At 45.3% G+C, this 26,165-nt stretch overlaps 1 protein-coding gene across 1 annotated transcript in view; it reads right to left on the reverse strand.

Moving 5' to 3' along the window:
* The window catches only part of FAM204A (family with sequence similarity 204 member A), a 450,793-nt gene that overhangs the window by 208,955 nt on the left and 215,673 nt on the right, over positions 1–26,165 (reverse strand). The gene's annotated exons all lie outside the window — the stretch shown is intronic.

Raw genomic sequence — 26,165 nt, forward strand, 5'->3', positions numbered from 1 at the left:
TTTTTGTTGTTGTTTTTTTTTGTACTCTGATGAGCTCTCAGCAGTGTCTTGGGAAGTGCCTTGTTACTGTTTGAAGGCCCATGGGAGGGGGCCCCCCTCCCAAGGCCTTCAAGCACTGGATGGAGCTGCAAGGTCATAGTGTGGGGGCCCCCTTCCCTGGGCCTTGTAGCCTTTGGTGTCTGTTTCAGAAAGCGCAGCTGGAGTGTAAGTTTTAAGTAGGACTCATTCATATATTGGTGTTACATTTGGCAAGTCAGTGAAGGTGGCAATGTATGCCTCTATTGAGCCTGTCCTGGACTACAATATGGTTATCATCTTTGTCATGGCAGTGGGCACCTTAGCCATCGGTGGCTATTGGGCAGGAAGCAGAGACGTTAAAAAGTAAGTGAAGCAAAATCAGTTGCCGTGGAAACCACGTTCATAAGTTACTAGTAGAACGCAACAGCACCTTGCCGTTTAAGTATAGTGGACCTTTTAAAAAAGTGCTCTACGCTTTAAATTTTGACCTGGGGCTCGCTTTAACATCCTTGGCTACCGTGCTCATTCTCCGCCCACAACAGTTTTCAGCTGTGCCAGAGGTTAATACCTAACTTTTTAGCATTATTATATGTATCTTTTGGTGACAAACATCCCCGTGATTCAAATACGTGTTCAGTAATATCCAAATTGATCTTTAGTGCTTCAACATCAACCATATAGTTTTAGAATGTAAATATTTTATTTTTTACTAGATAGTTCGAGCACCTTACGTCCCAGGTCTGATACCTTGGAGATAAGTATGCATCTGGATGCTCTCCCATGATTGTGTTGTTTTAGAGCTGGAATTTCGTTGACACAGGCCAAATATACAATGAAGTGTCTCAGTTACATTTAATGATCTTTGAATCCCTGGAACTGACCAGGGTATTACTGTCTTCTTGACTCCACATGTTGTCATGTAAAAACACACTACTGTGACTGGGTTTGCGTATTATGGGTTATAAAAACAAGCATTGGCATAGCCAATAGGTCTCGCTTTTGGGACCTTCTAAGTATTTAGTTATGCAGCACAATATCTTTGGTGCAACCACATTAACTGTTGCATGGCTAAACACTTATAAGTTCCCAAAGGCGAGACCTATTGGCTATGCCAATGCTTGGTGTGGTTGTGTGTGTGTGGTTGTGTGTGTGTGTGGTTGTTTGTGTGGTTGTTTGTGTAGTTGTGTGTGTGGTGTGTGTGTGGTTGTGCGTGTGTGTTTGTGTGTGTGTGGTTGTGTGTGTGTGTGTGTGTGGTTGTGTGTGTGTGTGTGGTGTGTGTGTGTAGTGTGTGTGGTGTGGTTGTGTGTGTGTGGTTGTGTGTGGTGTTGTGTGTGGTGTTGTGGTTGTGGTGTTGTGGTTGTGTGTGTGTGGTTGTGTGTGTGTTTGTATGTGGTTGTGTGGTTGTGTGTGGTTGTGTGGTGTTGTGATGTTGTGGTTGTGATTGTGTGTGTGTGTGTGTGGTTGTGTGGTTGTGTGTGGTTGTGTGTGGGTGTGTTTGAGTTTAAAATTATTTATAGAGCGCAACGTACACCTAGCGTGACTTCAGTGATGCCAAATAAGATCAATAGTACTGTGATGTTACTTTCTGTGATGTCACTTCTTGTGACGCAATATTCAACTAGGGGGGCCTCACATCTTCCCTTTCGCCCGGGGCCTCAGAAGGCCTAGGACCGGCCCTGGCTCCAGGGCGGTGCAGTCTTAGACACCGTGGCACCCAGCGCCGGTGAAACCGGGGAGAGAGCAGAGAGCCTGTGGGTACCAGAGCGGCTCTGCGAGAGACACACTGGAAGCAGTCTGACTGAGGCCGGGGACACGGAGAGATGTGAAGGCTCGGCTGCAGTACGCACTCGTACGGACCACACTACACACAGCCGGGCACACGATGTCCATTTTTTCAGATTAAAGTCACTAGTTTAAAGGATAACGCCCATTTGTAGTTTTCCTTTGAAAATAAAGGCGAGTACCTACCTTCTGAATGCGCTATTGCCGGGTACTGGAATTAACAAATCGATGCATCAGGGCTCATCACTTAAAATAAGAGTCGATGGATCCAGGGAGCGGTGTATTATTTGGGGGCGCCAGCACACCCAAACACCCTTGCAGTTCAGATAGATCATTAATAATGAACAGCCCTTTATTCATTAGTGCTGACGCATACACTGGGTGCTGAACTTCAAACCGCAGCGTGACAGCACCTTTGTTTGTCAGAGTGCTATAATGCTTTAAACGTGGAGATCTGTGTTTCCTATTCGGGTCTCTGACCGCTTGTTCAGGATATTTTGTAATTTTAACTAGTGACATTCTTAATGGGATATAGGGGAACAGAGAAAGGCACAGTACTGCAGAGGTTTTTAACAGATACACAAAGACGTGCGTGCGTAACAAAGTAAAGTACAGCTATCTTAGATCTGTATCAGTTACATGGAAAGTATAATCAAAGCACTAAGGTCAGGTGATGGCGATGGTCAGCGCCCCTACTCTAAACAAAGTTACAGCACCACTGATGGCACGTGTTTAACATAAAACAGCAACATAGATTAAACCTTTACTAACACGTTCACAATCTATCCCAGTATACATTTATCATGAATCTTTACAAACTACGAAAACGAGTAAGGCCTACTTTAGCGCAAGCTTTAGAATCCACTCTCAGAATGCCCCTGCCTGCTAGTAACATCGTCGCTGCTGAGATGCTGCTTAATCCTCAAGCAAGCATGCCACGGCTGACTCGGTCTTCCCTCCTTCCAGGACTGGGACACTAGGCTGGTTAAGAACACCAATGTGCCCCCTTAGTCAGAATCTGCCTGGAGGTCTGCGAAAAGGAGCCCCGGGACATATTATGGGTGCAGGACAATACACCATCATCGGTACCCAGACTGTTTCGCCATTGTACTGGCTCTGTAAGGGCCAAGTAAACCTTCTCCATTCTGTTTCCGTGAGGAGAGAATCCTTCCTGTCGTGCAGGCTTTTGAGTGTTCACGTCTCAGTCCGAAGCGCCCTGAAGCCATGCTTGAGACTATGCAAAGCATCACACTCAATGAATTACTCAAGGTTAACTAAGCAAGAATGTTTGGGACTATGTGATCATCTTTTGTGAAAAGGTAAATACATTATTTCCACTGCATATTAGTACTATTTATTCATATTTTATAATTCATCCTTTTCATCTATTTGTCTTTAAAAGAATAAAAAACAGGAACATTGTTTAGAAAATTAATATACACTCTCCCCAAGTCCTCTTATTTTCCCTGCAGGTACTAAAAAAGCTTCTTGCTTTGACGTTGACGACCAGGTATGAACTATTTATTTTCCTTCAAGTGCTGCTTGCCATGACGAGCTGCGCATGTTAGGAAGTCACAAACATTCAAATGGGCTTTCGTGCCCCACCTGCGTGGGAAATCATAGTGGAAGGGAGGAACTTAGCGCCTCGGGATGAGGTAGGGGACGGCGCTGCAGGAACAGTGGTTTGGCTACAGATTGGATATGGCGACTGGGGACACTGAGGGGTTTAGTAGGAAATCGACATCACCAAAACACCCAGAAGAATTTGATGAGACACCCCAAAAATCAATGTTTTGCACTTTATAGTTAATATTTTCCTTTCATGTAAACAGTCTATTATCTGTTACTTTACTTTATTTCCATCAACAGCCAAGCTTGTAGGGGAAGAACTCAATATGCAGGAACTGCTGAACAGGGTGGGAGGTGGGAGGTGTCCCTAGTGGATATATGATGTTAAAACGCGTCCTTTTGCAACGCATACCATGACCACGGATCCATTACAACGCAGGTCATGTTACAACGGATCCCTTTACAACGCAATTCACTACAACGCAGGTACTATTACAACGCAATACCATTACATCGTAAGTATAATTACAGGTAAGTAAATAAAATTAATACTTAAAGTAAATAATTATTAATGTATTATTAATTTAAATTATTTATTATTAAAAAAATAAAACATATTTTAATACAAGTAATTTTAATTTTTTTAATTGCAAATATATATTAAAAATAACCCTGTACCCCAAAACCCAACCCCAGCCCTTAAACCTAAAAATACCCCTGTACCCCAAAACCCAACCCCAGCCCTTAAACCTAAAAATACCCCTGTACCTAAAAACCCCAAAAAAGATAAACTTAACTATAATTATACTTACGATGTAATGGTATTGCGTTGTAATAGTACCTGCGTTGTAGTGAATAGCGTTGTAAAAGGATCCGTTGTAACATGACCTGCGTTGTAAAAAATCCATGGTCATGGAATCCGTTGTAAAAAATCCGTGGTAACAGTTGTACACCGTCCCTAGTCTGCAGCGGGCCTTTTCCATGTAAATTATTAGCGGCAGATGAAGATATGCAAGAAGCTTCTTACACAACCTGGAGAGCTTTAAATAAAAGATTTCAGGTATATTAAGTCAGACTGGCCCCAGAAACATGTAGATTCTGTCGACGCCGCAAGACCATGAATGAAATTACAAAACACAATACCATGCCATAGCAGCACATTAGCTCCCAATCGCCTTGAAAGAACTGCTGTGTTTGACCACAGAGTCTGCATGGACGGGTATCCCGGTTATCAGAGAGCCCGTGGCACGAGGATCTTTGAAGAGAGTGATACTACCTCAGAAGTCAAAAGCTCATTTCTTGCTGCTGCTGATGATGAGCCATCGGGCAAAAAAGTTGGCTGATTACCCATGTGCCAACCTCACCTCACAGTTTCTCACCTCATTTTAAAGCTGGGGGCACAATGTGTTTCCGATGGCACAGTCAGAGCCGGGTACACCATCACTGGTACACAACTGTCGCCGACATGGCATCAGAAGAATAGCTTTATTTAGAATATCAGTCTCAGATGTGGGAGAAAAGGAAAAAGAATGTCTAACAGCATCAGGGACACAGATGTTTTGTTTCCCACAAACCCCCGATCCTGATTTTTTTGCCAGTCCAGGTGCAGTCCGTACGCCAAAGGCTAAAAGAGACCCTCAGACAGTTTACGGACATGAACTGGTCAAGGAAAGGAATTCTGTTTCCACCCATGAAACGAAACTCCGCTTCCGATACAGCAAGGCTCTACAAGTACACTCCCAGTGAAGCGTGCCTTGAGGACAGGCCACGTGCATCTCTGGCAAAGGCCCACTACTTGCAACAGAAGTGTCGAGCAACGAGAGGAGAAGCCAGGCAGCAAAACCTCACCTGTAGGATTACCACTGAAGCCGGATGTTCTCCAAGCAGCACGCACGTGCACTATTTAAAGCCCCACGGCGAGCCAATGATTTCTGGGGCGCAAACTCGCAGGTGGCTTCCCTCTTTATCACCGTCTGAGCAGCAGGGCGACCTTGGCCTTGAGTCCTCATTAGAAGTCCGAGCGGCGTAGGCTCGGAGCAGGCTGCTGTGCGGCTCGGCTGAATGGCTCGCCCGAACGCCTGGGATTAATGTACACACGCGTAAACAGAGAAGGGACTGCAACAGCAGCACACACCCAGCCCAGACTAGCAGCTGAGAGGTGTACTTACCACAATCCGTGCTAATAAGCAAGCTTCTTGCTAACTTTGGCCACCTACAGTCTGATTTTTAGGTCGAGCCTACCAGATGCACAAGCTGGTTGAGAATGATATAATGTGGGCTTACCAAGAACATACACTGTTTGCAGCTAGCCCATTGCTTACTCTAAGCTGGCTTTACTGTCACTGATTTGCTTGCTTTCTATTGGATGGCATTCCTTGTTTCAGCCTGTCCATCTGGTGTTTTTCCACCCCATTGAGCATACTCTTTACCATATCTTTAATTGGTTAACGTCTATGCTTCATCCTCTCACTTTAAGAGAACTACTTTTTTCTTTATGTTTAAGTCCTCTATGAGAGCGCATGTGTTTTATAGCTGTCTCCATCGTGAGCTTTTTTTTCTCCCTCCACATTCCTCTCTCCCACCCATTTGCTTTTTCCTTCCACCCGCCGTCATGCTGCTTTGTCTCGCCTGTGTATACTTTGCTCTTTTTTTGTCCGTGTTCTCTCCCTCTTGTTGCCTCATTCCTCATCTACTGTGTTGCCTCTTGTCTCACCCACCATTTTTCTTCTCCCCCTAACCGGCTCCCATTTTATCTGTTTTTTTAAAAGTGCTTTCACGCTACGTTTTAAAAAAAGCATTTTCACGTTACTTCAAAAAAATGCAATCGATCTCAGGTCAGCAGAAAAAAAATGCCTGTGCCCTTTTGTAGGTATGCACAGGTGTGTTGAATGTATGCGCTGACCAACAAAATTAAGTGGCTCCTGTGTCATTCATTTTTTATTTTATTTTTGCAATGCTGCGTAGCAGCCAAAGTGATGTACAACATGCATAAAACACTGACAAAGCCAATATGTCTAAAAGGTGAGACCTATTTGCTTTGCCAATGTATATTTTATAATAGCCTTTAGGCAGACAGAAATTGCTAATGCCCAATAATTTAATGACTTCCTTCTGCTTTTTGTCTGTATGTTCTACACTCTGACAACTCTGGCTCCCCTAGAGTTTATATTGAGATGACCTGTAACACAACAAAGTGGACTTCATGTGCCTGGTGACCAACTTGCCTCACAGCAGTTTGCACTGGCTGAGGGGTTATCTATGGTTCTAAAGCCAGATGTAAGAGCCTATCTGTATTTTGTCTGCTCCAGGCGAGGCTAGTGTCACAAGTTCAGCCTGCTTTGGATAGCCCTTAAGGTTTTTTTCAGTACTTTCAGTCGGAAAACAACCAAAATATTGCCAATTCGAAACTTAAAGAGCAGGTTCACTGACGCAGTCTAGTTTTAGGGGACCAATGTGATGGGCCTTAACCCTTAAAAGGTCTTGTAAAAAATACATAAAGTTCGAAAGTGAGGGAGGATCTGGAGGACTGCCTGGCCTAGGCACTGAACACTGAAGACCTTGCAAGATCTCCAATATTGAACTTTCACACTCCAAGTGTTTCCGTTTCTTTTTATGATTTTTTACATTACACATACTGCTCTTGTCTCAACCGCTCACACTAGGACCAAGTTTGAAGGTTCACTACTCACTTTCTGTTACACCTTTCCCTGCACGCAGTTCCAATCTCCTATTTCTCAGACTATTTGTAAGAGTGCTTGTCCACTTCAAATGCTTACGGTCTGTAATGAGTTTCTCTTCAAGAGCGGAAAACCTAGATGCAATGCAAGCCATCTATAGAGCACACAGCTGCCTCCGAAAATACTCTCTGTCCCAACAATTTGTTCACATTTACATTCTGAACGCATAAAAGACGATACGTAAAACAATCAACATTTTGGTGTCTACTATGAATGTCTCCTAAATGTTTTTATCCTTCTGGATAAATGGCCCCCAGAAATGTACACAATATTTAAGACAATTAAGACTCGACAACGCTTGCTTGTTTAAAGTAGCTTTTTAGGTAGCACTTCATACCACATTTCTGCCGTTTCTAAGTGCTGTGACTATTACTCAAACTGATGATAAGTATTTTCGCCATATCAGGAGAATAAAAGGCGGAGTTGATCTTGAAAATGTTCGCATTTGTGATCTTCCTATCACTGCGCATCTCCATGTCGATCGAGAATTGAAAACACAGAGCCTTCCTGTCAGCTATCCATAAGGCTTTCAGAACCAACTATTCTCCACATGAGGTCTTCTTAACCGAAAACAATAATCCAAATGTGAATGCCATAGCTTGGAACAATAATGTTGTTTGAGAACCTCAGAAAAGGACTAAGATCTCAAAATGAGACTTTCAGAACAAGACAAAATACTCCTGAAGATTTTGTCCCTACTGGACAAAATATTTCAGACGTGGCCTTCAGAACTGGACAATACTTCAGATGACCCGTCGGTGATTGCATCTACAATAGTTACAGTTTCCTTTCATCACCAGCCCTTCTGTGTCACACCTATTCTTCATGTTAGTCCTCTTCTGTCTCATTCCTCACATCACCTCTTGTAAGTAGCTTCCACAAATTCAAACCTTACCCTTATATTCTTTTTTACTCCAAACCTAATCTTTACACTAAACCTATTCCTCAACCCTTTAACAGATCATACATATAGTATCACCTTAACTAGTACTCACCTCTAAAGTTACTCTTTTCTAAGCTATCAAGACACCCCATCCCAGCTCTACCCATAATCTTAATCCTTACTATAGCCCTGCATGATGTATTTGATTTCTTGTGCATAAGGGGGCAGAGTGCTAAACTGAGGTCTGCTTCAGCATTCGTCATTCCACTATCCAAAGTTCAGAGGGTTTGATATGGCGCCAGTCCTTTAACAGTTGGACCTCTTTTGCACAACAGCCAGAATTTCACCCTCCTCTATCATATCTTTACATCATATGTATGATCATATATTATACAGTGTTAATACACATTAATGGTAAATGGTGGATGTGCGGGAGCATGATTTTCGGTGTTAGTATATGAGGGTCTCCTGCCTCCCAAGCATTCCTTCTTTGTGCCCTACTACAGCAGCACCACCCCCGGGTGTCCCCCTGTATCAGTTGCTGGCCTTGTGTGCCCCTCTTCCCACGTGCAGCCCGAACCCATTGTCAGCTCTACAGCCCATCTGTCTACTCACGACTCCTGCAGCCCTTTATGCAGTTCTTGTGCAGTGCCCAACCTCGCCTGTGCCTCCTCTAGTTGCCCCTGCCCCATTCTGCAGATTCTCTGTATGACTCTGCCAACCTCTTATGTGCCCCGGCACCTTGATGCCCATGTCTGCTTCCATGACTCCTGCAGTCTGTGTGTGCCACTTCGCTCCCACTGCAGCTATTATATGGGTTCCCCACCACTTATGCTTCCATTCTCAGTTCACCCCCCTACTGTTGCCCCCGTGTTCTGCCACCCTGTTCTCCCACTGGTCCTCTGCATGCAGTGCTGCAGCTCCTCTGAGTCCCAATCTGCACTGCAGCTCCTCTTTGTGCCTCACCCACCTCACAACCCTCTGTGAGCTGTCCTGCCTCGTCCTCCAAAGCCCCTCTGTGCCACTTACCCTCTCTGCCGCCCCTCAGTGTGCCTTCCACATATTCTAAATGCTCCCCCTGTACCTTCCCCTGCCTCTCTGCAGCCCCAGTGAGCCGCCCTGAGACCTGCTACTCTGTCAGGAAATGGGGAAGGGAGTTAGAGGGTTGTTAGCTAGGCTCGCCCTCCAATAATTTAAGTCAAAAACAAAAAAGGTTTCTGTTTCCAGATACCTGAGAGCCTTGCTAGAAGAAATAATACAGCCAACACTCACTGGGGTTGACTGTTGGAATTGTGTATAATGTATAAAAAGGAAAAATTGTTCCTTTTTTAGGTGTCCCCTCACTCACCGGGCTTGCCCCACGGTGACATGCTTCATCATTGGGGCCATCCCAGTCCTCTACGGGCTGGGGCGTGCTACGACTTGCGAGGTTACGTAGGAGCACTTAAATGGACTATGTGTGGTGCATGTGTATTGGTGGGGAGTGGACTATGTGATGTGGGTTAAAAATACCTGCCCAGTAGGTTTTTAATAAACTTTATTCTGACCTCTAGGTGGTAATATTAAAAACGGGGTAGGGAGATAGGCTGCCCTAAACTTAATGTGTCCAGATGTACCTATCAACTCCTAAGTCGACATGTTTCGTGCATACCCCAAGCACTTCTTCGGGACTACACAGGGACCAGACCTGTGTTCGCCACTCCTTAACTCTTTCACTGAGATATTTACAAAAAATGCTTTCAACTGCAGCAAACTTTGCTAAGTGCATGCATTTATACCTACGTATGTTGTTCCAAACAAACACGTGGTTCCTGAAAGATAGAAAACAACTTTAAAAGTCACGGGGTGATTAGCCCCATTTGTTATCACACACAGTTTTTTGCAGAAAAAAGTGATGGTTTTCTGTGATTCGAAAGCGGACTCATTGGCCGTGCTTGTTTTCATGCACAAAAACGTGATTCATTTAGTGCATTTTTGAAAGTGATTTAAAAACACCTTTCTCAGTGTCACACCCAAGCATTCATCAGTCATACACACTCATACATACTTTTCACGAGACCTAACTGGGCCCCATGGAGTCGGAGGGGTATCGGTATCCTAGCAACTCTAATGGGAGAGAAATAGAGTTGTTAAGTCACCCAGCACTGTACGTTTTCTTGGCGATGTTCCGTTACCACATCGGCAGTCCTTGGTGCCCTGTTTTCACTTACTTGTGCTCTGGTTACCTCCTGCATTCAGGCACCTACTTTGTCTCCCTCCGGTCCGGATGTTATCGGACTGGGGGTTCCGTGGTGTTTATATGGTGATGCCGTTCTCGGTTTGTTAGCGCTGGCGTGGGAACGCCCTTACGCGAGCTGGAGCGTGTAGTTCCATACCCGTTTACCGCCTACGTGGCGGCCATCTTAGGGGTACCGATCTTCGTTCTTTGTTTTTAAAAGGTGTCAAGTGTGACTATTTGGGCATAAACACATCTCGAGAATAATTTAGGGTGTTATACATGGCATTTGGTTTATTATCAGGGTTTTGGTTGGCCTGGTTGAAAATTCGAAACAGGTTGGTAATTTATTCAGAATTAATGTGACATACCGGGCTCACCAGTACTACCCTCCGTGTTAGATGTAAGGTCTCACATCCATCTAGTAATTAACTATAGCTGGTAGGAGAAAACTTTGATATTTCATCAGGGATCGCACAGATAGGTAGAGTAGATGGTAGTATTTATTTTCGTGAAACTTCATGAGTTTTACACATTATGGGTCTGTTTTAATGTTGTTCATGTTTACCATTTATGTAAACTGTCCCCAGGGAATATCATCATTCATGTGTGGGCACACACACCCAATGATATGCGTTGGGTAGTGCTGGAAACCCAACTACCCCATGCTGACATGGAGAAGAAACTACTGGAAAAGGAGCAACGTTGGGTGTCCAAACTTCGTTCGCATATTGTGGGACTGAATGATGATATTCCCTGGGGACAGTTTACATAAATGGTAAACATGAACAACATTAAAACAGACCCATAATGTGTAAAACTCATGAAGTTTCACGAAAATAAATACTACCATCTACTCTACCTATCTGTGCGATCCCTGATGAAATATCAAAGTTTTCTCTTACCAGCTATAGTTAATTACTAGATGGATGTGAGACCTTACATCTAACACGGAGGGTAGTACTGGTGAGCCCGGTATGTCACATTAATTCTGAATAAATTACCAACCTGTTTAGAATTTTCAACCAGGCCAACCAAAACCCTGATAATAAACCAAATGCCATGTATAACACCCTAAATTATTCTCGAGGTGTGTTTATGCCCAAATAGTCACACTTGACACCTTTTAAAAACAAAGAACGAAGATCGGTACCCCTAAGATGGCCGCCACGTAGGCGGGAAACGGGTATGGAACTACACGCTCCAGCTCGCGTAAGGGCGTTCCCACGCCAGCGCTAACAAACCGCGAACGGCATCACCATATAAACACCACGGAACCCCCAGTCCGATAACATCCGGACCGGAGGGAGACAAAGTAGGTGCCTGAATGCAGGAGGTAACCAGAGCACAAGTAAGTGAAAACAGGGCACCAAGGACTGCCGATGTGGTAACGGAACATCGCCAAGAAAACGTACAGTGCTGGGTGACTTAACAACTCTATTTCTCTCCCATTAGAGTTGCTAGGATACCGATACCCCTCCGACTCCATGGGGCCCAGTTAGGTCTCGTGAAAAGTATGTATGAGTGTGTATGACTGATGAATGCTTGGGTGTGACACTGAGAAAGGTGTTTTTAAATCACTTTCAAAAATGCACGAAATGAATCACGTTTTTGTGCATGAAAACAAGCACGGCCAATGAGTCCACTTTCGAATCACAGAAAACCATCACTTTTTTCTGCAAAAAACTGTGTGTGATAACAAATGGGGCTAATCACCCCGTGACTTTTAAAGTTGTTTTCTATCTTTCAGGAACCACGTGTTTGTTTGGAACAAAATACGTAGGTATAAATGCATGCACTTAGCAAAGTTTGCTGCAGTTGAAAGCATTTTTTGTAAATATCTCAGTGAAAGAGTTAAGGAGTGGCGAACACAGGGCTGGTCCCTGTGTAGTCCCGAAGAAGTGCTTGGGGTATGCACGAAACATGTCGACTTAGGAGTTGATAGGTACATCTGGACACATTAAGTTTAGGGCAGCCTATCTCCCTACCCCGTTTTTAATATTACCACCTAGAGGTCAGAATAAAGTTTATTAAAAACCTACTGGGCAGGTATTTTTAACCCACATCACATAGTCCACTCCCCACCAATACACATGCACCACACATAGTCCATTTAAGTGCTCCTACGTAACCTCGCAAGTCGTAGCACGCCCCAGCCCGTAGAGGACTGGGATGGCCCCAATGATGAAGCATGTCACCGTGGGGCAACGCCGGTGAGTGAGGGGACACCTAAAAAAGGAACCATTTTTCCTTTTTATACATTATACACAATTCCAACAGTCAACCCCAGTGAGTGTTGGCTGTATTATTTCTTCTAGCAAGGCTCTCAGGTATCTGGAAACAGAAACCTTTTTTGTTTTTGACCTGCTACTCTGTGGCAGGCTAGTACACAAATAGTTTTGTGATGCTTCTGAGATATCAGCCGGTCCTGTCGCTATACTCGAAAACCAGTTAGGTCCTCAAAACCAGTAGTGATATCTCTGGCGGGATACCTCTCTGGGCTATTTCAACTTGCCAAGTGACCCGGGCTTTGAATGAAAACCCGATAATTCCAACCCCAAGGATACTGGGCGAGTCTGAGGTCCTGCAGAGGCTGTCGTCAGCTGATGTGTCCGATCCCAACCGCTCTGCTGCTGCACAGCTCCTGCACAGCTAAGGAGCTGCAAATGCTCCCCTCTGAGCTTACCTTACCTGCTCTGTCCTGCCACTGCTGCCCCATCACCGGCATTATGGGCTACAACAAGGTCTTGCCTCCATTTACCAATGGCTACAAAGAGGTGAAAACTGGATGTGGATCTGGGCCAGTTATGTTCCCCTGAATAGGGGCAAAGGCACATAACAGGACCCAGTATTCCTAGGTCCACACGTTACTCCCCATTCGAATAAGCCCGATTCGGTGTTTCTAGCCCCCAGTATCCCTTCCCCCAAAAAACAGAGAACTCCTAACAAGGGCCTTAGTAATCAAATCAAAAAAGGTTTGAGTAATTTTCAAAAATGAGATAGAGAAGATTCAAGTCATGAATCTAGAAAAAGACAATTCCTAGATGTGACTATGAAGAAAGATCTATAACCAAGGTTGACTGTTCATACCTTTGGGGCAGCAGCAAGAAATAGCTGGGCTGAGCGAAGAACTCTGGCCAGCCTTTGCCAGGCAAAGTTACAAGTCATGGCAGGTTGTCCTATTTACCATGACCAGGGACTTAAAGATTCCTCTGCTGCATATCGGGAGCCATTGCAGCTGCTTTAGTAACAGACTGATATGTTTGTATCTGGTCATAAAATTATTCAGGCAGTCTGCAGCATTCTGTACCAGCTGCAAGCTCCTCAACAGTTTTTCAAAGGCTACTAAATGAACAGCCTTGTCGTAGTCCAGTCTTGACTGGACCAACGGCAACTGAAATGCTGTGATGCCTTTCATTAAATGGTAGTATTGTTCTCAGAGTCTTTATCTGAAAGAAGCAAAAAAGGTACTACAGCGACTTAAGTCCTCAACACTAGATTGGAACCCATTGAGACGCTGAAACTATATACAGAAGACACTGGTAAAGAAAGTGGTCCATTATTTGAGGACGCAGGAGAGCAATTAATGAGGACAAGTCAGTCCTGTGTGGTCATAAATTACTGGGTTCAGACTGTGCACAAACAAGGCCCTTTGCCGCTGGTAACCTGAAGAGTAACCTTACTTCTGAACCCACAAATGAGCACCAAATACCCCCTTTAGCACTTGATCAACAGAGCAGTGAGTTCAAGCTTTCACAGGGAGGTGAAGGACTGGGTTCTTTGGACCCAGCGGTGCCAGGGCACAACACCTGAAACCTTCGTGGGTAACCTGCTCCGGCGTACAAGTCACAGAGACACGGGACACTTCCTTCGGCGTCAAAGAGTCAAGGTTTATTTACTGCAGGGAACACAGAAGTCACAGGAAGTACATCGAGTGTAGTTCGGGGAGACTGCTTCAAATTGTATTTGTGGATCGCTCCTTTTATACAATTTTTACCCATAGGATAACATGATACACAATAGTTTACAACCTGGTTCCCACAAGTCGCTCTCAGAGGGGTCGCTTAGATCACTTTGAAACACACAAGATCCGGAACATAAGTGCGGAAACATTTGGCGATTCCCAACTGTAAAAACCCATCTTCCCACCATTAGCAAATTCCAATCAGCAGTAAAGTAGATCGAAATAGGAACGAAGACAGGTGCAGAGGAAGACGGAGACAGTAGGGAGATCGGAAAGGGTGTAAAAGGGGAGTGTCGAGAAGCACGAGATACAGGCATCAAAGGGACGTGCCTAATGAGATGCACGACTGAGACAATAAGCCCGTGCGGCAAGATGAGCCTCGAGCGGCGCCATCTGCCTTACAGTAGCATCCCCCTCGTCATAAAGACACTTACAAAGAACATGCGTCTTCCGCCATATCTTGGGAGTCCCAGGGTCGCAAAGCGGACAGCGTCCGTTCGCTGGCTACTTGAGGGCAAGAGACAAAATGGATGCCGTATCTAAGATGGAACCCGTGGGTACAGATGACAAACCCACATAACAAACGAACGGTTTAAGTTAGCACAGCGAAACTGCGCACACTTACAAAACTCGTCATTTGCGGTTCATAGATACTAGACTCGACCATATTCGTGCGAGTCGAAAACACCACTTACAATCGTCACGGAACCTCAGACGCTCCTTTTGCCCTCATGTAGGCAAGCACTAGTCGGAATCATATTTGATATTCATCAGACCATCAAGATGTCGTTGTAGCATAGCTCTGTCCAACCGAGTCCCCTTGGTAACAGATGGTTGTCTCATACACGTTGTAGCACAGAGGCCACATAAGGCAGGACCACACTGCACACAAAGGCAACACGTGAACAGGAACACTACCACAACCCCGATGATCGTCAGAATCTTCCAACCCCAAGTCGACATCAGGCCCCAAAACCAACCGAGTAGCGTCCAATCCCCTACATCCACGTGTATGGATTCGGAGATCTTGTGCAACTTCGAGATGGCTTGATAGACAGTAGGAGCATTATCTGGAATGAAAATGCAACAGCTCGAATGGATCACTTTACATACCCCACCGCGATCTGCTAAGACAACATCTAAAACCATACGGTTTTGTAATGTCATAAGTCTCTCCGCCTGAAGTTCTGTGGTGATATTACCAAGGGCACTGGCAGTAATGTTAGCTGTCGATTCTACCACTCGAGTCAAATGTCTCAGGTTCCTACTATTAACCATAGGTCCCCAAAACGGGAGGAAACCCTTGAAAAAGTCTCCTGCCTCTTGACCGGCAGTATCCTCTTCGCTAATTACGCCTCGTACAACTCTAGTCTTATGATAATCGGCATCTACAGTAAACGTCGGAGGCAACAGATTTGCAACAAAACATGAGCCCATGAAGTCTGCGGGCAACCATGTGTATGCACGATCATGACAGATGAAGTACGTACCCTTGGCAGCCAGAAGCACAGGGATCGGGGACATTGACAGAACGTAACTTTCAGTGCAAGCACTTACTCCAAGTGAGGCTTGCGAACCACGACCCACGATACAAAAATTACCAGTGTGGGGTACGACCCATATCGGAGGCGAGCTTTTAAGCTGCTTTTCATTAGTGAACGTACTATATTCCCCTCTATCCGGTGCCCTATAGGCTTGTACCTCTGCCTTAGGGATGAGAAAAGCATCATAGATCTCATCTTCCAAATCCTGTATTATCATCGATACCACCCACTGCCACGAGGTAGGACCCGGTTTGGGGGAACGTTCTGGAGAGGGGTGGAAACCTAGTGCGCTTCGAAGCATTGTTTGGAATGCTCGAGCTGACCCTTGGGAACTATACGGTAACACCAGATATGGAATTCCCTTACCCGTAGTATGTGGCATCAACCCACACACCCAACAATTAGTAGTGTTAACCACTAACTGATGCTGATGGAGGAGCTGGATAAAGGAATTGTTGCGGAATTCTACACGTCTAGCCTGTTCGTGTTCTGGTAACATATGAAAGGAATGAGGAGAAGCAGTAGAAGTAATGTTAGGGTAAGGAGTAGGAGTAGGGGTAGGAAGTAAGAAGTAAGACATAGTGTAATACACCCCACCCGCCAAAAATGCAGAAGCAGTTAAAAACAAAACAAACAACTGGGATACAAAACATTTCGTACGACTAAGTTTCTGCAGCTTGACTCTATATGCCTGAGCTCCTTCCAAATCATTCAGCTTCGAAAATGCCATTTCCCTACGACCGTCCGCAACGTTTCTTGACGCACTTCGTTCTGTGCAGCAATAGTCAATCCCCAGGAGTTCCTAGGAACCGACGGTCTTTAACCTAGTGTCAAGACCTACTGTCCAGAAGGAAGTACGCGTGCGGCCCTACGGCCCTCAATACACAATATGTATATATTAGCACAATATTTCTCAGCTGTGGAAGAAAAAGATACAAGGAAGAAGCTTGATATATATATATATACAAAACAATTTTCAATGATACGAATGTTCAAAGTTGATCATGGGAAACGAAGATATTGCAGTTATCAATTTCAGCAAAGCAAGCAAATTTTTATTTGTCCTTAGTGTGAGATCGCAAAGAATATCGATGTTTCCCGGGACGTGTCTGCCCGTCGAACAAAGGATCTGTCGAAGAGACAGCGTCCTGCTGATCAGTTCGTTGGTCTGGTCTTGAGTCTCTTGCTGACAAATGTTCAACAGTGGCTTTCTGCTGCGCTGAGGGTTCTCCAACAAGCTGTGCGTCGCTAAAAGGTACAAACGCCGGCAATGTTTCTGTTTCTGTTGACGCAATGCCTTTCCTTACCCACGGGTCTGCCGACAAAGGAATAGGGACTCGCTTACAATGGGTAGCATGTACCCAATTTTTCCGCCCCTCAAGACGAACGGCAGTCCTCGTGGCCAGGAGCACCTGGTAAGGTCCGGTGAAGCGAGGGTCCAGATTGTTTTTTCGTGAAAAATTTCGGGTAACCACCCAATCTCCGGGCTGGAGCTGGTGGCCTGGACCCTCCGTCTGCGTCGGCAAGGCGTCGTAAACCTGTTGATGAATTAACCTCAGTTTAGCAGTCAAGTCATGTAAGTAATCAATCAACATCGGAAACTCAAGATCAGAGAATATTCCTGGCCTAGGAACCCCCCACACATTCGCAGGACGGCCGAACACTATTTCATAGGGACTGAGCCCTATTCGGGAGTGTACAGTCGCCCTAGTTGACAGTAATGCTAGAGGCAAAGCATCAGGCCACGAAAGTCCAGTCGTAGCTTGAATCTTCGCTAATTTTAGTTTAAGGGTGCCATTGTACCCTTCAACCAATCCAGCTGACTGGGGATGATTGGCGCTATGGAATTTCTGATTTATTCCAAGGCCCTTACACACACTCTTCATCACACTTCCAACAAACTCACTTCCGTTATCTGACCACACGACTCTAGGCATTCCATACCGAGGAAAGTATTCCTTCAGTAGGATTTTCGCAGTAGACAAAGCAGTATTGTCTTTGAGGGGATAGGCCTCGATCCATCGGGAGAATGCGCAAACCACAACCAAAACGTATTTCAGGTTATTGCATCGCTCCATATGGATGAAGTCCAATTGGATCACCTCAAAGGGATACAAAGGAGGAGCAAAACTGCCAGGGGGAGTTGGGGTTCCTTTGCCAGGATTGTACATTATACACACCATACAATTCTTCACCAAACGTTCAGCACACTTAGTAATTCCATCATTCTTCCACACATCAGCCAACAACTTGCAAATACCTTTCGCGCTAATATGTGCTAACCCATGTGCCATTTGCACAACGGCCAGTACATACGCATCAGGCAACATCCATCTTTTCTGATCTGACAAATCAATCCAGCAACCATTCACATCCAACCTTCCCGTACTTTCTTTCCACTTCATCTTTTCAGTGTCGGTGGCCTCATTCTGAATTGCTTTCACACTCTCTATAGTATTCTCACACATACTTGATTCTGTAGGCCACCTAACCGAATTCGTCACATACATTCGAGTGCTAAGGTTCCGGGCAGTCTCCTTAGCAATCTCATCTGCAAACGCATTACCACGACCAACATCATCCGTCACTTTACGATGCGCACTACATTTAACAATTGCAACTTGAGCAGGCAAAGTCAATGCATCCAAAAGATCGTTCACAAGCTGGCCATGCTGTATTTTCGTGCCATGTGACGTCAAGAAACCACGTTCTCGCCACAATCGTCCGAAACTATGCGCTACACCGAAAGCATACTGACTATCGGTGTACACATTCACACGTTTACCTTTTGCTAATACACATGCTCTAGTAAGAGCGATCAGCTCTGCAGCTTGGGCAGAATTCTGACTCAATCTCGCAGTCTCAACAACAGTATTCAATGTCACCACAGCATAAGCAGTAGTCACATCACCATTCGGCAATTTAAAACATGACCCATCCACATACAGGATGCCATCCGGGTCTTCCAATGGGGTGTTTTTAAGGTCCACACGACCTTTTGTTTCCTCCTCTGTCCGCAAGTAACAGTCATGTTCTGTTACTGCATCTGACTCTGCACTAATTGGTAACAAAGTTGCCGGATTTAGGACATTACAACGTTTTATCTGAATGTGGCTTGCCAAGAGCGTCAATTCGTACCCAGATAACCTCGCACTCGTCAAGTGCTGAGTTTTCGTACGGTTCAAAAGAGTATCGACTGCATGCGGAACCATCACCGTAAGCATATTATCCATGACCAATCCTGCTGATTGTCGGATGGAGACCGCAGCTGCCGCAGTTGCTCTCAAACAACTCGGCAATGCTCTAGCTACTGGGTCTAAGGTCGAGGAAAAATATGCACATGGACGTTGCTTACCACCAAAAGGTTGCGTTAAGACGCTTAAAGCACAACCTTCCCTCTCGTGAACATATAACGTGAACGGTTTACTGTAATCAGGGGTACCTAACACAGGAGCCGAACACAATGAATCACGTAATTCAGAAAAACTTTTCTGACATTCTTCCGTCCATGGTAAAGGAGTCGAAACATCCTTGCACGTAAGAGCCACCAATGGTTTCGCCAGCAATGAAAAATTAGGAATCCACTGCCTGCAGTACGATGTGATACCTAGAAAGGCACGCACATCTCTTTGGGTTTGTGGCACAGCCATGCGCGCAATCGCTGCAATTCTCTCTGGGGTCAATCTCCTTCCCTCCTTTGACAATAAGTGACCTAGGTAGGTTACTTCTTGACAACAATATTGGAGTTTAGAAGGTGACACCTTGTGATTTAACTCACAGAGATGTTGCAGCAACGACACTGTAGCAATTTTGCAAATGTCCTGAGTATCAGCAGCCACCAATAAGTCGTCGACGTATTGGATTAAAGCCGCACCAACCGGCAACCTAAACGCATCTAGTTGACCCTTCAAAGCTTGACTGTAAATCGATGGACTTTCACAGTAGCCCTGAGGAGCGCGTTTGAATCCGGAAGCTACGTCCACCAAGAGAGAAACCGAAAAGGTCCCTGCTCTCTTCGGCAATCGGGATGCTGAAAAACGCATTTTTCAAATCAATCACCGAAAACCATGAAGCTGTAGCTGGAATCAGAGTCAGTAGCGCCGTAATGTCAGGCACAACAGGGAATTGAGGAACCACAATTTTATTCACCTCCCGTAAATCGATAACAAAACGATAAACAGGCGGTTTGGTAGGATCAGTACGTTTAAGAATGGGCAGTACAGGACTATTGCACACGTTTCCCCGAGTTTCTTCAATGACATCTTTCTCGATCAAATCATAGATGATCGCTAACAAAGCTCGTTCACCATCAAGGGAGATACGATATTGGGGAATACGTGGCAATCGCACATTCGATTTCAACTGAACAACATAAGGGGAGATATCAAGTAGGCCCACGTCATTTGGACCCGTCGCCCACAAAGATGCAGGAAGAGAACTCAATTCCGGTGGAAGCTTATCGAGGGACAAGTACATGGGAGAGACTACCCTCTCTCCTAACGTAAGCTTTACACCCGCAGGAGAACAATACAAAGTCGCATACAAGCGTTTAAGCAAATCCAGACCCAAAAGATTTTCGCCACAACCAGTAGACAAAATCAATGGAGCTTCGAGCTCACGTGGCCCAATTTTAAGGGGCAAAGGGCGCGAAACTGGATTGCTAACGGGGGCGCCAGAGAATCCAACGGAAACATTTGTTAAGCCAGACAAAGGTGCGCCAGGGAGTTTCGAATGCATGATAGAACTTTTCGCTGCACCAGTGTCCAACAGAAAAGGCTCAACGACGCCCGATGTAGCAACTGCGACGTAAGGCCCTCTCTGATCAACCGGAACTGATACCACTCCCTCTCCTTGTCTTTGGCTGTCCTAGTAATTACTATCGTCAGGTCCCTGATCGACGTAATAATCGTCTACATTGTACTGCGCAGATCGTCCTTGCGATGATCCACGTTGATCGAAACAGTTATTAGAATTTGATGAATGGTCAGAGCGATCATTCTGAGCACCACGACCTCTACCACGTGATGCGTGCTGTGCACCACCACGACCTCCTCTAGACGAATTACCACCACTACGGTCATTTAAAGCAGGACAATTGAATTTAATGTGTCCCTCCTGTCTACAATAAGCACATTGATTGTACCCTAATGAAGATCTCTGAAAAGATGAATCATTACGCGGCTGCGATTGATTCGATTGCGACTGCGATCTATTCTGCTGAGGCGCATTCTGATTAGAACGCGGCGGATATGCTTGTTGTAACAACACTTTAGTTTTCAGCTCTTTCGTCTTTTTATCGGCACGGTCATTTTCCTCTTTTTCTCTATTTTCGTAATATTGTGCCGTAGCCAATATCTGAGCTGAGGTAGAAACGGCCCATGAACTTTCTGAATTTTTCAATTTATGGCTCAAGTCGGGCAATAAGTTCGATACGAATTTATCCACAAACAACCTCTGTCCACCCTCAGTACCCATATCCTGCCCACTATGATCGACGAATGTTTCCTCGAACCTCGTAAAGAAGTCTGAAACACTCTCATCTTTCTTCTGCTTACAGGCTGACAACTTGTCCCAATTTACCCTCATAGCTGGCATAAGCGTTTTCATTAATGTAATGATTCGCTGGGGAAGAAGTTCAATCAACTGATCGGGTTTAGTAGCAGCCACTTGTCCAGCGTCTGCCGCTGTAATGGCAGCCCAATCACCACCTAATTCATTCGCGTGATCTTGGTGACGAATCTTGGCCCATACCGGTTGCGGTACGACATTGCCAAACAACATGTCGATATCGGCCAGATTCATTATCGTAGCGTCTACGAGCTGCGATAATTCTTTGTAATACCCCGCAGGATTTTTGCGAGGATCAGGCAAAGTTTGTTTCACCTGAAGCACTTCCGATCGTTTCCAAGGGAGGTGTATCCACACTCTCTGGAAATGTGCTGGTATTGGAGCATTAGCATTAGTATTATCAGCGGGTACCCAAACTGGCGGAACTTCACGCATAGGATATTGGCCAGACCCATCTCGTTGTTCAATGTCCTCAACGAACAATGCATGAGGAATAGGAGCGGGACGAAGAGATAGCAACCGCTCAATAGCACGTCGGACATTAGTGTCGACTATCAGTCCAGTTGCGAACTGAAGCCGGAGTTCAGACAGGGCGGTCAGCACCTCGTCAGGCGCATTGGCCGCTATCTGATCATGTAAGAACTTGCACATTTCATCAAACACATATCTCTGAGTAGGTATGTTGAATTGATCAAACGTTTCGAGGACAACACGAGGTGGATTTCTAACAGGGTTTATCATCCAACCCATCGCCATATTGTATAGCGCAACACGTTCTCTATTACCAGGAAGCTGGCTACGTCTCTGTGGACCATCAGAACCTGCAGACCCAAAAACAGGTCCGAGCGACTGAAAGAAGTTTGTCGCAAGGGGAGAATCACGATTACGAGTAGAGGGAGAAGAGTAAGACACAGGACTAACAAGAGAAGGAGTAGAGACGTTAGCAGCAACAGGGGTTAACAACACAGGAGCAGTAGCGTGAGCAGTAGCGGGAACAGGAGTATGTGGAAGCGGAGGAGCAGTAGGAATAGAAATAGGCAAAGGAGCAGGAACAGTCGGAAGAGCAGGTGCAGGTTGAGGAACTGGTGGAGGAATTACAGGTGGAAGAACAGGTACGGCAGGGACCACAGGAGCTGCGGTACCCTGTACGTACGGAGGTGGCGACTTCATAAGATAGGACATTAAAGAATCCTCAACTGCCTCTTCCTTCTTATCCGACTCCGTAGGCAAAACAGGATAGCATTTGTCTATGGACATACGCTGTAATCTCTCAAACACTTCCTTATCCTTATCCTCCTTATCACGCTGAAACTGCTCAGCTTTCTTCACTATAGTAGCAACAGTATCTCGCTGACTACGTTTATTTTGTCTGATCTCTTTCTGTCGGGCTTCTTTGCGCCAGAACCGAAAGGCATCAAACATGGCCGGCCTTGATTTACGTTCGAACAACTTTATTTCCAAATTATCTAAGATCGACGCTTCGAAGCTACCGTGAGGTGGCCAACGAAGATCGCCGTCTTTCTTTGTATATTTGATCCAATAATCGTTAAAAGCAATCGGGCCTAGCCCATGTTTGCTATATAAGTCATATGTAGGAGTTCCAACCGGAGGTATCGGACACGAGTCCTCCAGCAGGGAATCCGCACCACAAGGTCTAAAGCAACTGAACAAAGTACTGCGACCAGGCATCTTGCACACTAGCCGAGTTTCACAAACTTCAAGGGTTACGGGATTTCGGGATTTACCAAGTCCCAGCAAAGAACTAAACCCTCGGTCTTTGGCGGCTGCAGTCGTCAAACAAATACAACAACAACAAAGTACGCTAGCAAAGTGTCACCGACAAAAACACTCACACAGCGTGTACAACAAAGACACCCGCTAAAGTGTCTACAACAAAAACACTCGCTAAAGTGTTTACAACAAAGACACTCGCTAAAGTGTCTACAACCAAGAACTCTGGGAGCGACCCACAAATACTTAACTCAAAGATCAATGGCGTCCTCAGGAAGGCCCGTCAATCGTCTCGCTATACCAAGGTCTACGCCAGGCGCCAAAACAGGTCTACAGTCAGGGCAGCAGTCCGTCGCAGCCGTTAGGAGGCGGGAATCTTCGCGGGAAAAGTCTTCGGGCCACTTATTTCGACAACAGGATCGATGAAGCGGGGTGCACCTTCCCTCGGAGATTTCACACGAAGTTCCTCACGATCGTCGGGCTTGGACCGGTACCACTGATGCAGCCCCACGTTGGGCGCCAACTGAAGGACTGGGTTCTTTGGACCCAGCGGTGCCAGGGCACAACACCTGAAACCTTCGTGGGTAACCTGCTCCGGCGTACAAGTCACAGAGACACGGGACACTTCCTTCGGCGTCAAAGAGTCAAGGTTTATTTACTGCAGGGAACACAGAAGTCACAGGAAGTACATCGAGTGTAGTTCGGGGAGACTGCTTCAAATTGTATTTGTGGATCGCTCCTTTTATACAATTTTTACCCATAGGATAACATGATACACAATAGTTTACAACCTGGTTCCCACAAGTCGCTCTCAGAGGGGTCGCTTAGATCACTTTGAAACACACAAGATCCGGAACATAAGTGCGGAAACATTTGGCGATTCCCAACTGTAAAAACCCATCTTCCCACCATTAGCAAATTCCAATCAGCAGTAAAGTAGATCGAAATAGGAACGAAGACAGGTGCAGAGGAAGACGGAGACAGTAGGGAGATCGGAAAGGGTGTAAAAGGGGAGTGTCGAGAAGCACGAGATACAGGCATCAAAGGGACGTGCCTAATGAGATGCACGACTGAGACAATAAGCCCGTGCGGCAAGATGAGCCTCGAGCGGCGCCATCTGCCTTACAGTAGCATCCCCCTCGTCATAAAGACACTTACAAAGAACATGCGTCTTCCGCCATATCTTGGGAGTCCCAGGGTCGCAAAGCGGACAGCGTCCGTTCGCTGGCTACTTGAGGGCAAGAGACAAAATGGATGCCGTATCTAAGATGGAACCCGTGGGTACAGATGACAAACCCACATAACAAACGAACGGTTTAAGTTAGCACAGCGAAACTGCGCACACTTACAAAACTCGTCATTTGCGGTTCATAGATACTAGACTCGACCATATTCGTGCGAGTCGAAAACACCACTTACAATCGTCACGGAACCTCAGAGGTGGTATGGGGTTAGAGGCTCACACCTCAACAGACATCAGATATCAATAAATACATTATTGGCCAGCCAGTACAATAGTTTACAAAATGAAAATACTTTGTTGCTACTTTATACACAATGTAGTTACTGTACATAACCAACATAGAACTTTGGTCCTTAACCCTTTGACATCTGTAGACCCCCACCTAAACATTATTTGAATCTGGGGACCCCCACTGAGTCATAAATGGGAGCTGGGAACCCTAGCCTAAGCAATTTCAATGATTTTAGCCATAACACAATACACACAAATACAAAAACAAGCATTCATCAAACAAATACACAAATTACACAATATTTTAATTAATTCACAAACAAATATAAACAAAAATAATCAAATTCAATGGGAAGGTTGGAGCATTTCTAAATTCAATTGAGGCCACCCATTATCCATACAATATTCTGTTTGATGCACTTGCACTGTTCCCACAAATCAATCTGAGGATACCCACTTAATTTTTAGTCTTCAATTTCAAATTCCTTCACTTTTACAGAAAATTTTGAAATGTCCAATTTTACATTTTGCTTCTTTATTTACATGCACTTTATCAATCTATTAATATTATTTAATTTTCTAAAAAGCTGTGACACACTGAGTAGGCGTCATGAACATCCAGTGGGTCTTCGGACAACAGGGTAAGAACCGCTGACATAGAACATTCATCTGTGGTACTAATAAGAAACAGTGCCCACAGTGCAATCTGGGGAGGAGGGGGCAGTCTTTAGTGGGAATACATGCTGGCACTTGGACGTTTTCTTGGGGGAAGATTCAGTGGAGTCACTGGAAGGAGATCTTTAGGGTGTTAGGTTTTTTCTCTGTACTGGAGATTAGGAAGTTAATTAATTAGCTGCCCAAACCATTGAGCCAAGTGGGGGTGAGAATAGGGTAAGCCTCCCAGTCTTACCCAGGCCAGGGGACAAGTTTGGCTGCCAGTTTGGTGTAAATTAATTCAGCTGTTCAGGTTAAAGTTGAGAGCAACATTTCATGTGAGAACTAAAATAGGAAATCTCTCTTTTTTTCACCCGCTTATTGCTCCATGGATGTGAGAGACAGACACACACACACACTTTTGAAGATTCACTGCACCTCCTGCCACCTCCAGTGACATCACCCCCTTCAGAAGACCTTCCTTTGCAACAAGCTTTCAGAATTCTTCTGTTACAAAATCACTTCCATATGCAGAAACTTTGACCCTCAACTGGATCCTTTCACCATCACAGCTTAACTTCCCATCACGATGAATTAACCCTGACCTATTGGCCTGCCATCAACACCGTCAAAAATCTCTGCTACCATAAAGACCATCCACTCAGGGTCCCATCTGATCCTTGCCCCCACCACGCCTTCACCAAGGGACTCCTACTGATCAGCGAAGCACTAACACCCAACCTCAATGTCTCTATCAACTCAGCCATATTCCCAGACACTTGGAAACATGCCACAATAAAGCCCCGGCTCAAGAAACCATCCACTCACCTAGACACTATTTCCAACTACATACACATCTCCGTCCTACCATACCCAGCACAGGTCTTAGAGAAACTAATCAACTTACACCTCACCGACCACCTCAGCAACCACCATCTCCTTGATGCACTGAAGTCCTGATTCGGGCCAAATCACAGTAGAGAAACTGCACTAATCACCACCACAGATAACATCTGCATGATAATT

This window comes from Lissotriton vulgaris, chromosome 5, assembly GCF_964263255.1.
Source record: "Lissotriton vulgaris chromosome 5, aLisVul1.2, whole genome shotgun sequence".
Classification (NCBI taxonomy): domain Eukaryota; kingdom Metazoa; phylum Chordata; class Amphibia; order Caudata; family Salamandridae; genus Lissotriton; species Lissotriton vulgaris.